Source organism: Mobula hypostoma, chromosome 23, assembly GCF_963921235.1.
Source record: "Mobula hypostoma chromosome 23, sMobHyp1.1, whole genome shotgun sequence".
In the NCBI taxonomy this organism is placed as follows: Eukaryota; Metazoa; Chordata; class Chondrichthyes; order Myliobatiformes; family Myliobatidae; genus Mobula; species Mobula hypostoma.
Genome location: NC_086119.1, coordinates 44,007,059 through 44,019,820, shown reverse-complemented (window position 1 = coordinate 44,019,820; position 12,762 = coordinate 44,007,059).

Here is a 12,762-nt window from a genome sequence, read left to right as displayed (position 1 = left end):
GTCATCTCGGGACTACTGCCTGTGCACGTGACAGTGAGTATAGGAATAGAGTGAGGAGGAGGATAAATGCGTGGCTGAGGGATTGGAGCAGGGGGCAGGGATTCAGATTTCTGGATCATTGGGACCTCTTTTGGGGCAGGAGTGACCTGTACAAAAAGGACGGGTTGCACTTGAATCCCCGGGTACCAATATCCTGGCGGGGAGGTTTGCTAGGGCTATTGGAGAGAGTTTAAACTAGGATTGTTGGGGGGGTGGGAACCAAACTGAAGAGACGGAGGAAGAGGCGATTGGTTCACAAATAGAGAAAGCTTGGAGATGGTACGAGAGGGAGGATTGGCAGGTCATAGAGAAGGGATGTACTCAGATCGATGGTTTGAAATGTGTCTATTTTAATGCAAGGAGTATTATGAACAAAGCAGATGAGCTTAGAGCATGGATTAGTACTTGGAGCTACGATGATGTGACTATTACAGAGACTTGGATGGCTCAGGAATGGTTACTTCAAGTGCCGGGCTTCAGATGTTTCAGAAGAGACAGGCAGAGAGGCAAAAGAGGTGGGGGCATGGTACTGTTGATCAGAGATAGGGTCACGGCTGCAGTAAAGGAGAAAGACATGGAGGGATTGTCTACAGAGTCTCTGTGGGTGGAAATTAGGAAGAGGAAGGGGTCAATAACTCTATAGGGTGTTTTTTTTAAAAACAGACCACCCAATCGTAACAGGGACATCGGGGAGCAGATAGGGAGACAGATTCTGGAAAGGTATAATAATAGCAGGGTTGTCAAGGTGGGAGATTTTAATTTCCCAAATATCAATTGGCATCTCCCTAGGGCGAGGGCTTCAGATGGGATGGAGTTTGTTAGATGTGTTAGAACGTTTCTTGACACAATATACAGATAAGATAAACCTACAAGAGGAGAGGCTGTACTTGATCTGGTATTGGGAAATGAACCTGGTCAGGTGTCAGATCTCTCAGTGGGAGAGCATTTTGGAGATAGTGATCATAATCCTATCTCTTTTATCATTGCATTGGAGAGGAATAGGAACAGACAAGTTAGGAAAGCATTTAATTGGAGTAAGGGGAATTATGAAGCTATCAGGCAGGAACTTGGAAGCATAAATCAGGAACAGATGTTCTCAGGGAAATGTACGGAAGGAATGTGGCAAATGTTCAGGGGATATTTGCATGGAGTTCTGCATAGGTACGTTCCAATGAGACAGGGAAAGGATGGTAGGGTACAGGAACGTGGTGTACAAAGGCTGTTGTAAATCTAGCCAAGAAGAAAAGAAGAGCTTATGAAAGTTTCCAAAAAACTAGGTAATGATAGAGATCTAGAAGATTATAAGGCTAGCAGGAAGGAGCTTAAGAAAGAAATGAGGAGAACTAGAAGGGGCCATGAGAAGGCCTTGGCGTACAGGATTAAAGAAAACCCCAAGGCATTCTACAAGTATGTGAAGAGCAAGAGGATAAGACGTGACAGAATAGGACCAATTAGGTGTAACAGTGAAAAATTGTGTATGGAACTGGAAGAGATAGCAGAGGTACTTAGTGAATACTTTGCTTCAGTATTCACTATGGAAAAGGATCTTGGCGATTGTAGGGTTGACTTACAGTGGACTGAAAAGCTTGAGCATGTAGATATTAAGAAAGAGGATGTGCTGGAGCTTTTGAAAAGCATCAAGTTGGATAACTCACCAGGACCAGACAAGATGTACCCCAGGCTACTGTGGGAGGCGAGGGAGGAGATTGCTGAGCCTCTGGTGATGATCTTTGCATCATCAATGGGGACGGGAGAGGTTCCAGAGGATTGGAGGGTTGCGGATGTTGTTCCATTATTCAAGAATGGGAGTAGAGATAGCCCAGGAAATTATAGACCAGTGAGTCTTACTTCAGTGGTTGGTAAGTTGATGGAGAAGATCAATAGTCAGCATGGCTTTGTCAAAGGCAGGTCGTGCCTTACGAACCTGATTGAAATTTTTGAGGATGTGACTAAACACATTGATGAAGGTAGAGCAGTAGATGTAGTGTATATGGATTTCAGCAAGGCATTTAACAAGGTACCCCATGCAAGGCTTATTGAGAGAGTAAGGAGGCATGGGATCCAAGGAGAGATTGCTTTGTGGATCCAGAACTGGCTTGCCCACAGAAGGCAAAGAGTGGTTGTAGACGGGTCATATTCTGCATGGAGGTCAGTCACCAGTGGTCAGGGATCTGTTCTGGAAACCCTACTCTTCGTGATTTTTATAAATGACTTGGATGAGGAAGTGGAGGGATGGGTTAGTAAATCTGCTGATGACACAGTTTGGAAGTGTTGTGGATAGTGTGGAGGGCTGTCAGAGGTTACAGCGGGACATTGATAGGATGCAAAACTGGACTGAGAAGTGGCAGATGGAGTTAAACCTAGATAAGTGTGAAGTGGTTCATTTTGGTAGGTCAAATATGATTGCAGAATATAGTATTAATGGTAAGACTTGGCAGTCTGGAGGATCAGAGGGAACTTGGGGTCCGAGTACATAGGACACACAAAGCTTCTGCGCAGGTTGACTCTGTGGCTAAGAAAGCATACGGTGCATTGGCCTTCATCAATCATGGGGTTGAGTTTAGGAGCTGAGAGGTAATGTTGCAGCTATATAGGACCCAGGTCAGACCCCACGGAGTACTGTGCTCAGTTCTGGTTGCCTCACTATAGGAAGGATGTGGAAACCATAGAAAGGGTGCAGAGGAGATTTACAACGATGTTGCCTGGATTGGGGAGCGTGCCTTATGAGAATAGGTTGACTGAACTCGGTCTTTTTTTCCTTGTAGTGATGGAGGATGAGAGGTGACCTGATAGAGGCGTACAAGATGATGAGAGGCATTGATCGTGTGGATAGTCAGAGGCTTTTTCCCAGGGCTGAAATGGCTACCATGAGAGAGCACAGTTTTAAGGTGCTTGGAAGTAGGTACAGAGGAGATGTCAGAAGTAAGTTGTTGTTTTTTTTTAAAAACACAGAGAGTGGTGAGTCCGTAGAATAAGTAGCCGGCGACAGTGGTGGAGGCGGATACAATAGGGACTTTTAAGAGACTCCTGGACAGGTAAATGGAGCTCAGAAAAATAGAGGGCTATGGGTAACCCTAGGTAATTTCTAAGGTAAGAACATGTTCAGCACAGCTTTGTGGGCAGAAGGGCCTGTACTGTGCTGTAGGTCTTCTATGTTTCTATACTGACACAAGCCTAACTTCGTCCCAAATGAATGCAATCTTCACAGTAATATCAGAGCTTTATTTCACCTTTGTACTTCAAGACAAATGTCAAACCTAGTCTGAACATGCTGTTCCAGCAGTTCAGGCCACCATTACCACTACATGGAACTAGTCTAGTATTATTCTTGAACAAACTCCAAAACAGATTATCTGGCCATTCTTTTTTTTTTTTAATTTCTTGTGTTTAAATGCTTGCTGTGGTACCAATTGCCGGGTGTTTTCAGTCAAGTTCAAAAGTGAGTGATTCACCGAAAACATCTCAAAAATGGGCATCTAAGATACTTGTAAATTCTTAGCAATAATTGTTTTGTTTGTAATTCCCCATATCTATACAAATAAAGTTGTTCCCATGAGTATATCTGTCTATGGACCTGGGGTTGAGAGGGTAAACAGCTTCAAGTTCCTCAGCATCCATATCACCGAGAACCTCACATGGTCTGTACACACCAGCTGTGTGGTGAAAAAGGCACAACAGCGCCTCTCTTACCTCCAACGGTTGAGGAGGTTTGGTATGGGCCCCCAAATCCTAAGAACTTTCTACAGGGGCATAATTGAGAGCATCCTGATGGGCTGCATCACTGCTTGGTATAGGAACTGTACCTCCCTTAATCACAGGACTCTGCAGAGAGTGGTGCAGACCGCCCAGCGCGTCTATAGTTGTGAACTTCCCATGATTTACAAAGACAGGTGTGTAAAAAGGGCCTGTAGGATCATTGGGGACCCAAGCCATCCCAACGACAATCTATTTCAGCTGCTACCATCGGGGAAGCAGTACCGCAGCATAAAAGCCAGGAATAAGAGACTCCAGGATAGCTTCTTTCACAGGCCATCAGACTGATGAACTCACACTGATTTGAGTGTACTCTATATATTATATTGACTGTTCTATTCATTATAAATTACTATGATTGCACATTTAGATGGAGATGTAACGTAAAGATTTTTACTCCTCATGTATATGAAGAATGTAAGAAATAAAGTCAATTCAATTCAAAAACATTGAATGGACAAAGTCTCTGACCGTTCATGCATTTAAAAACCATCAGACCTGAAAGCGTGGTTAATGAAAAGAATGATAGAATAAATTCTAAAATACATTGTCAAGTGATCCACATCTACAGAGAGTGAGAGAGCACAAGCGAATAAATAGATCAGCTACAATCTACCAAACTGCATATATAGGCACTTGGTCCAGACCTCAAAATGAAGTTAGTGCTTATAAACCCATCCATCTTCCAGTTAGGAGAAACATTCAGGCAAGTGGACTGAAGATAAAAAATGAGGGAGATTGACATCAGGAGAGATCAAGAGAGAAAGAATGGACAGATTCCAAAACAGCAACGTTCAGTTTGCCCTTGTTCTCTAGTGTGACCGCTGATTTCCCATCTCAATTCAGTCTCAGCTGATGGAAATATCAATGGGCTGATTGTTTCAACACAAGTCCGTTATACAGCCCATCATGGTCCAACTTTCAAGAAAATTTCCACAAGGAGAATTAAAAGTACAAATAGCCTGAAGTGGCTTCTGTACTATCAACTGGGATCACCTTAGTCTGAAAGTTCAGAGGAGGCAAAGTTGTTACAAGGCAAGCTTTCTGAGTCAGTGTGTAGATAACACTAGACCTAATCTTTGTGAATGTGTCTGGGCAATGGTGGTGTCAGTGGGAGAGGATTTTACAAATATTGACTGTAACTCTAAGTTTCAAGGATATAATGGAGAAAGCCAAGGTTAGACTGGAAATGCTGTGTTGAATATTCTTCAATATATGACACGACACAGGGAAAGCAGACTGATGGCAGATAAATCTATAAATAATGTGGGAGTCATTTGCCAATGAAACGATGAGAATTCAGGACTATGGTGAATGGCAAAGACAACAAAGGAACACTGGATGTCAAGGAGCATGGAGAATCAAGAAAAAATGTCAAAGGTTAGATAAGGAATCAAAAGGGGAATTTATAAAGAACTGCAAACAGGAGACATCCAACAGGGCATCGACTGTGAAGGGCGTGCGTAAAAAGTAATTGGGAGAACAAAGTGGAGGTATGCAATAGAACTGGCAGCAAGGTTAAGGAAAATCCTAAAGCATTTTTATATTAGTTGCGGAAAGGCACCCAGGGAAAGAATTGGGCCCACAGAAGACAAAGTGGAAACCCAGGTACGGAGTCAGAGAATGTAGGTGAGGTGTTAAATATATTCCTCATCTGAGTTCAGTAAGGAGGACAGTTTTGTTGGATAATTCAGGGAAGGGGAGGATTAAATTAACTGCTGTTAAAAAGGAAGCACCATTAGATATCTTACTTGTTATAAAAGTGGATATATCCCCAAAGCCCAATGAGATGTATCCCAGGTTGCTATGGGAGAGAAGAAAGGCAACCTTGTGGGATTCAAGAGATATTCTGATCTTCTCTGGCCATAGGTGAGATGCCAGATGACAGGGTAAGAGTAAATATGGTACACTTATTTGAGAAGGGCAACTGGGATAAAATAGGCTCATGAGTCTAACACAGAGGATGAAATCTGAAAGATAGAATTAACCTGCACATGGCGAGGCTGGGCTTGATCAAGGACAGCAAGAGGGCTTTGCTAAGAAGACTAAACTGATTGAATGTTTTGAAGAAGCATCTACATGCTTCAGTGAGGTTAATGTGATGAATTAGTCTAAATGGATTTCTGTAAGATTCTGAAAAGGTCCCTCATCAGAGCCTAGTTCAAACTGAAGAGCCTATGGGATCCAGGGCAAGCTGGTAAAGTGGATCCAAAACTTTCTGGTGATAGAAAACATGGATTGCAGTAGGAGAACCCAATAACATGAATGGCAGTGACACCTCACTACCAGATGAACTCAATGCCTTCTATGCCGGCTTTGAAAGAGAGAATAAAACTACAGCTGTGAAGATCCCTGCTGCACCCAGTGACCGTGATCTCTGTCTCAGAGGCCAATGGTAGGCCGTCTTTAAAGAGGGTGAACCCTCGCAAGGCAGAAGGTCCTGATGGAGTACGGGGTAAGGCTCTGAAAACTTGTGCCAACCAACTGGCGGGAGTATTCAAGGATATTTTCAACCTCTTACTGCTAGGGGTGGAAGTCCCCACTTGCTTAAAAACCATTGCCTAAGAAGAATGCCTTAATGACTATTGCCATTAACAGCGATGAAATGCTTTGAGAGCTTGTTCATGACTAGACTGAACTCTTGCCTCAGCAAGGACCTGGACCCATTGCAATTTGCCTATCGCCGCAATAGGTCAACAGGAGGTGCAATCTCAATGGCTATTCACATGGCCTAAGACCACCTGGACAACACAAACACCTATGTCAGGATGCTGTTCATCGACTACAGCTCAGAATTTAACACCATCATTCCCACTATCCCAACTGAGAAGTTACAGAAACTGGTCCTCTGTATCTCCCCTCTGCAATTGGATTTTCAACTTCCTAACTGGAAGACCACAATCTGTGCAGATTGGTGATAATATCTCCTCCTCGCTGACGATCAACACTGGTGCACCTCAGGGGTGTGTGCTTAGCCCAATGCTCTACTGTCTATACCCATGACTATGTAGCTAGGTATAGCTCAAATACCATTTATAAATTTGCTGATGATACAACTATTGTTGGTAGAATCTCAGATGGAGACGAGAGGGCATACAGGAGCAAGATATGCCAACTAGTGGAATGGTGTCACTGCAACGACCTTGCACGCAACTTTAGTAAGACAAAAGAGCTGATTGTGGACTTTAGGAAGGGTAAGACGAAGGAACACATATCAGTCCTCAGAGGGATCAGAAGTGGAGGGAGTGAGCAGTTTCAAATTCCTGGGTGTCAAGATCTCTGAGTACCTAACTTGGTCCCAACATATCGAAACAGTTATTAAGGCGGCAAGACAGCCACTATACTTCATTAGGAGTTTGAAGAGATTTGGTATGTCAACAATTACACTCAGAAACTTCCATAGATGTACCATGGAGAGCATTCTGACGGGCTGTATCACTGTCTGGTATGGGGGGGCGGGGAGCTACTGCACAGGACTGAAAAAAGCTGCGGAGGATTGTAAATTTAGTTGGCTCTATCTTGGGTACCAGCCTGCAAAATACCCAGGATGTCTTCAAGGAGCGGTGTCCCAGAAAGGCAGCATCCATTATTAAGGACCTCCAGCACCCAGGGCATGCACTTTTCTTACTGTTACGATCAGGTAGTTGGTACAGAAGCCTGAAGACACATACTCAGCGATTCAGGAACAGCTTCTTCCCCTCTGCCATCTGATTCCTAAATGGGCATTGAACCTGTGAACACTACTTCACTTTTTTAAAAAATACATATATTATTTGTTTTTGCATGATTTTTAATCTATTCAGTATGTGTATACTGTAAATGATTTACCTATTTATTTATTATTATTATTTTCCCTTCTTCTTCTGTTATGTATTGCATTGAGCTGCTGCTGCTAAGTTAACAAATGTCATGACATATGCCGATGATAATAAACCTGATTCTAATTCTGATGTGCATTTCATCTGGGTCAGCACAACATTTTGGGCTGAATGGCCTGCTCCTGTGCTGTCCTGTTCCATATTCTATGTTCTAACATGGGAGGTGGTGTGAACTGAAAGGCTGAATAAGGTTCAGGTCAACATAATGAATAGGATGCTAGGAAGCAGTGTAGAACAAAGGAACCATTCTGTACCTGTCCAGCAACCCCTGCAGACAGCAGCACAAGTAGATAACCTGGTTAAGAAGGTTTAAATGATAACTGTAAGCACAGGGGATTCTGCAGATGCTAGAAAACTTGAGCAACTCATAAAATGCTAGAGGAACTCAACAAGTCAGACAGCATCAATGGAGGTGAATTAACTGTGGATGTTTTGGGCCAAGACCCTTCATCAGGACTGGAAAGGAAGGGGGAAAGAAGCCAGAATAGGGTGGGAGGAGGGGAAGGAGTACAAATTGGCAGGTGATAGAGGAAACCAGTGAATAAAGAAGCTTGGGGAGAGGGTGGCAGTGATAGGTGTAGCCAACTGGTGAAGTGCTGAAGGTGTCTGATAGGGGAACACAGTGGACCATGGAAGAATGGGAAGGAGTTGGGGTGCCAGAGGGAGGTGACTGGCAGGTGTGAGAGGTAAACCCAGACTGGGGAAAGGGAAAAGAAAGAAGGGAAGAGGGGAAAAAATTACCATAAGTTAGAGAAATCGACATTTGCACCATCAGATGGGCGATTCCCCCAGATGGAATATGAGATGCTGCACCTTCAACCCGAGAGCAGCCTCACTGTGACAATAGAGGAGGTCATGGACCGACTGTCGGTATGGGAAAGGAACGTCAAGTTGAAATGGTTAGCCATGGGGAGATCCTGTCTTTTGCGTCAGATGGAGTGAAAATGCGCGATGAAGTGATCCCCCAGTCTACGTCAAGTCTCACTGATGTAGAGGCTGTTGCATCAGGAGCACCAGAAACTGTAGATGTTCCTGATAGACTCACAGGTGGAGTGTCACTTCAACTCAACGGACTGTTTGGGGCCCTGAATGGTGGTGAGGGAGGATGTGGAGGGACAGGTGTAGCACTTGTCCTGTTTGCAGGGATATCTGACGTGAGGGAGATCAGCGGGGAGGAACAAGTAGACAAGGGAGTCGCAGAGGGATGGGAGGAAAAGGTGTGCTTAGTGGTAGGATCCTGGTGGAGATGGCAGCAGTTACAGAGAATGATTTGCCAGATACGGATGCTCGTGAGGTGGTAGATTAAGACAAGGGGAACCCTATCCCTGTTGTAGCAGCAGCAGGGTGGATGAGGGCAGTTGTACAGGAAGTAGATGGGATGCAGGTGAGGACAGCATCGATGGTGATGGAAAAATAAACATGACATTTCATATGTTCCAGAATGGAAAGCCTCATCCTGAGAAGTGGGTGGGGAAGAGGTATAGTTAAGAAAGCTGCAAAAGTCTGTTTCCAGAAATGAGAAAAGGAGATCAGGAAAGGTAAAAGGTGTCAGAGATGGATCAAGTAATTTTGACAGCACGGTGGAAATTGGAGGCGAAGTTGGTGAGATTGAGGAGCTCAGCAAGTGTGCAGGAAGTAGCATGAATGCAATCTTCAGTGTAGTGTGGAGTTGGGGTGTCATTTGTGCTCCCATTAATGTACATTATTTGGACTCATGGCAAACTGGAGAAATAAACATGCAAGATCAATGTATCCAATCATGCAGAGGACTTTCACTGCTTTAGCTCGATCTTTTATTGGACTAAATGTTAGGAGTAAAACTACACTCCTGTACTTAATAAAGAGGTCACTGAGTGCATTTCTGCATGTTTGTGGTCTTCTACTGCTATAGCTAGAAGACTTCAAGGTTCATTATGTGTTCAGAGGTGATCTTCTGCACACCACTGATATAACACATGATTATTGGAGTTACTCTTGCCTTCCTGTTAGCTTGAACCATTCTGGTCATTTTCCTGTGACCTCTTTCATTAACAAGGAGTTTTTGCCCAACAGAACTGCTGCACACTGCTCATTTTTCCTTATGGGCCAAAGGTCATCCAGCTGCAGTTCCATTTCCTTTACATGGCCTCTAAGGAGCTGCAGGTCAATGAAGTTCGCGCAGATGTAGTTCTCAGAGAAATTGGTAGTCTCCCAAATTTCCTGATATCTCACACAAGGAACATACCACTAACCTTCATATCCATTCTCAGTACACTAGCTGTGTAGTAACAGGAAAAAAAAATCTGCTCGAAACTTTCTTACTTAATTAGAACCTCCACCTGTGCTTGCCCAAGCCTGTTGAGTCAAAGCCAGACCACTCTAACAATGTCCCGCTCCAGCAAAGGCCGCTCTGCTTACATCAGAACTACACCAGGGCAGAGCTACAGTGGCATGCAGAAGTTTGGGCACCCCTGGTCAAAATTTTTGTTACTGTGAATAGTTAAATGAGTAGAAGATGAACTGATCTCCAAAAGTCATAAAGTTAAAGATGAAACATTCTTTTCAACATTTTAAGCAAGATTAGTGTATTATTTTTGTTTTGTACAATTTTAGAGTGGAAAAAAAGGAAAGGAGCACCATGCAAAAGTTTGGGAACCCCAAGAGATTTGAACTCTCAGATAACTGTTGCCAAGGTCTCAGACCTTAATTAGCGTGTGAGGGCTCTGGCTTGTTCACAGTCATCATTAGGAAAGGCCAGGTCAGCTGATGCAAATTTCAAAGCTTTATAAATACCCTGACTCCTCAAACCTTGTCCTAACAATCAGCAGCCATGGGCTCCTTTAAGCAGCTGCCTAGCACTCTGAAAATTAAAATAAATGATGCCCACAAAGCAGGAGAAGGCTATAAGAAGACAGCAAAGCGTTTTCAGGGAGCCGTTTCCTCAGTTCATAACGTAATTAAGAAGTGGCAGTTAACAGGAATGGTGAAGGTCAAGTTGAGGTCTGGAAGACCAGGAAAACTTTCCCAGAGAACTGCTCGTAGGATTGCTAGAAAGGCAAATCAAAACCCCCGTTTGACTGCAAAAGACCTTCAGGAAGATTTAGCAGGCTCTGGAGTGGTGGTGCACTGTTCTACTGTGTAGCGACACCTGCACAAATATGACCTTCATGGAAGAGTCATCAGAAGAAAACCTTTCCTGCATCCTCACCACAAAATTCAGCATCAGAAGTTCGCAAAGCAACATCTAAACAAGCCTGATGCATTTTGGAAACAAGTTCCTGTGGACTGATGAAGTTAAAATACAACTTTTTGGCCACAATGAGCAAAGGTATGTTTGGAGAAAAAAGGGTGCAGAATTTCATGAAAAGAACCCCTCTCCAACTGTTAAGCACGGGGGTGGATCAATCATGCTTTGGGCTTGTGTTGCAGCCAGTGGCACGGGGAACATTTCACTGGTAGAGTGAAGAATGAATTCAATTAAATACCAGCAAATTCTGGAAGCAAACAGCACACCGTCTGTAAAAAAAAGCTGAAGATGAAAAGAGGATGGCTTCTACAACAGGATAATGATCCTAAACACACCTCAAAATCCACAATGGACTACCTCAAGAGGCACAAGCTGAAGGTTTTGCCATGGCCCTCGCAGTCCCCCGACCTAAACATCATCAGAAATCTGTGGATAGACCTCAAAAGAGCAGTGCATGCAAGACGGCCCAAGAATCTCACAGAACTAGAAGCCTTTTGCAAGGAAGAATGGGTGAAAGTCCCCCAAACAAGAATTGAAAGACTTTTAACTGGCTACAGAAAGCGTTTACAAGCTGTGATACTTGCCAAAGGGGGTGTTACTAAGTACTGACCATGCAGGGTGCCCAAACTTTTGCTTTGGGCCTTTTTCCTTTTTTGTTATTTTGAAACTGTAAAAAATGGAAATAAAAAAGTAATCTTGCTTAAAATATTAAAGAAATGTGTCATCTTTAACTTTATGCCTTTTGGAAACCAGGTCATCTTTTACTCGCTTAGCTATTCACAGTAACAGAAATTTTGACCAGGGATGCCCAAACTTTTGCATGCCACTGTATGATGGCACTGAACGACAACTCCTCTGAGCTCATCTGCAGAAACAGTTTAATTTCAATCTTTAATGTTTCTCTTTTTTTCCTTTTCAAAGTGAATGGGGTTCTGTCAAAAACCCTGATCTGGAGTTACACTCAAACTTCAGTACTTTGGAGGTGGGAACTGCTCCCCAGGGCTCTAGACCAGCCGCTTTTCAATATCCCAGGACACCGCCTCGAAGACGAGCGGCCTTTTGGGTTTCCAAGGTTTCGCAGCCCTGTGGACGAACCAACTCTATGCTGATGCCGACTAAAGCGTCGCAAGAGAAAACAGAACATCAAGAGCAGTGGATAGGCTGTCAGGGGCTCTGTAGTCTGTGAATCTCATTCTCTCTTGCTGGTGGGAGAATTTGTTGCCAATTCTTGAGTTGGAGACCCCGGGGTAAAAAAAGCGATGCACCAGACTCTACCATCGCAAATCAGCGAGCTGAGTTGTTTTGTTATGTTTCTCCTCTTGCACTGCAAGAGTGACACCTCCCTGTCCCTTTAATGGTGAGAGAGAGAGCGAGCCTTTGGTACATCCAATTGTCATGGTGGTTCTAACGCTTTTACAGTCACTCATTCTTTGGAGCACTCTTCTGTTTTCGAAGAGCAAGAACTTCAGGTTCAATATTGTGTACGTTTTTCCAATATTAAATGTTGAACCTCCTTTCTTTTTATTGACCTCATGCTGTTTGCTGCCTGCCAAAAAGATCTTTTTAAACCTCGCACTGCGTCTCCAATGAACGACAACTCGTGATGATTTCAGCCCTCTTTCTCTTTGCCTTCTCTTACGCTTGTTATAATTTTTTTCCCTTTTTTGTGTTTCTATAGGTGTATCACTAAAGGAGAAAGACATTGAGCTTGTGAGGGACCGAAAACAAACAAGTGCGTAAATTTGTCTCAGGTCTTCCCTTACAGACACCTTACCCCCCACCTCCCCCCCCCCCACCATCAGCTAGCTACATTATTAAATTACTAACAGATGGCATTACCTTGTTTTTTTTTGTTATGTCATTTAC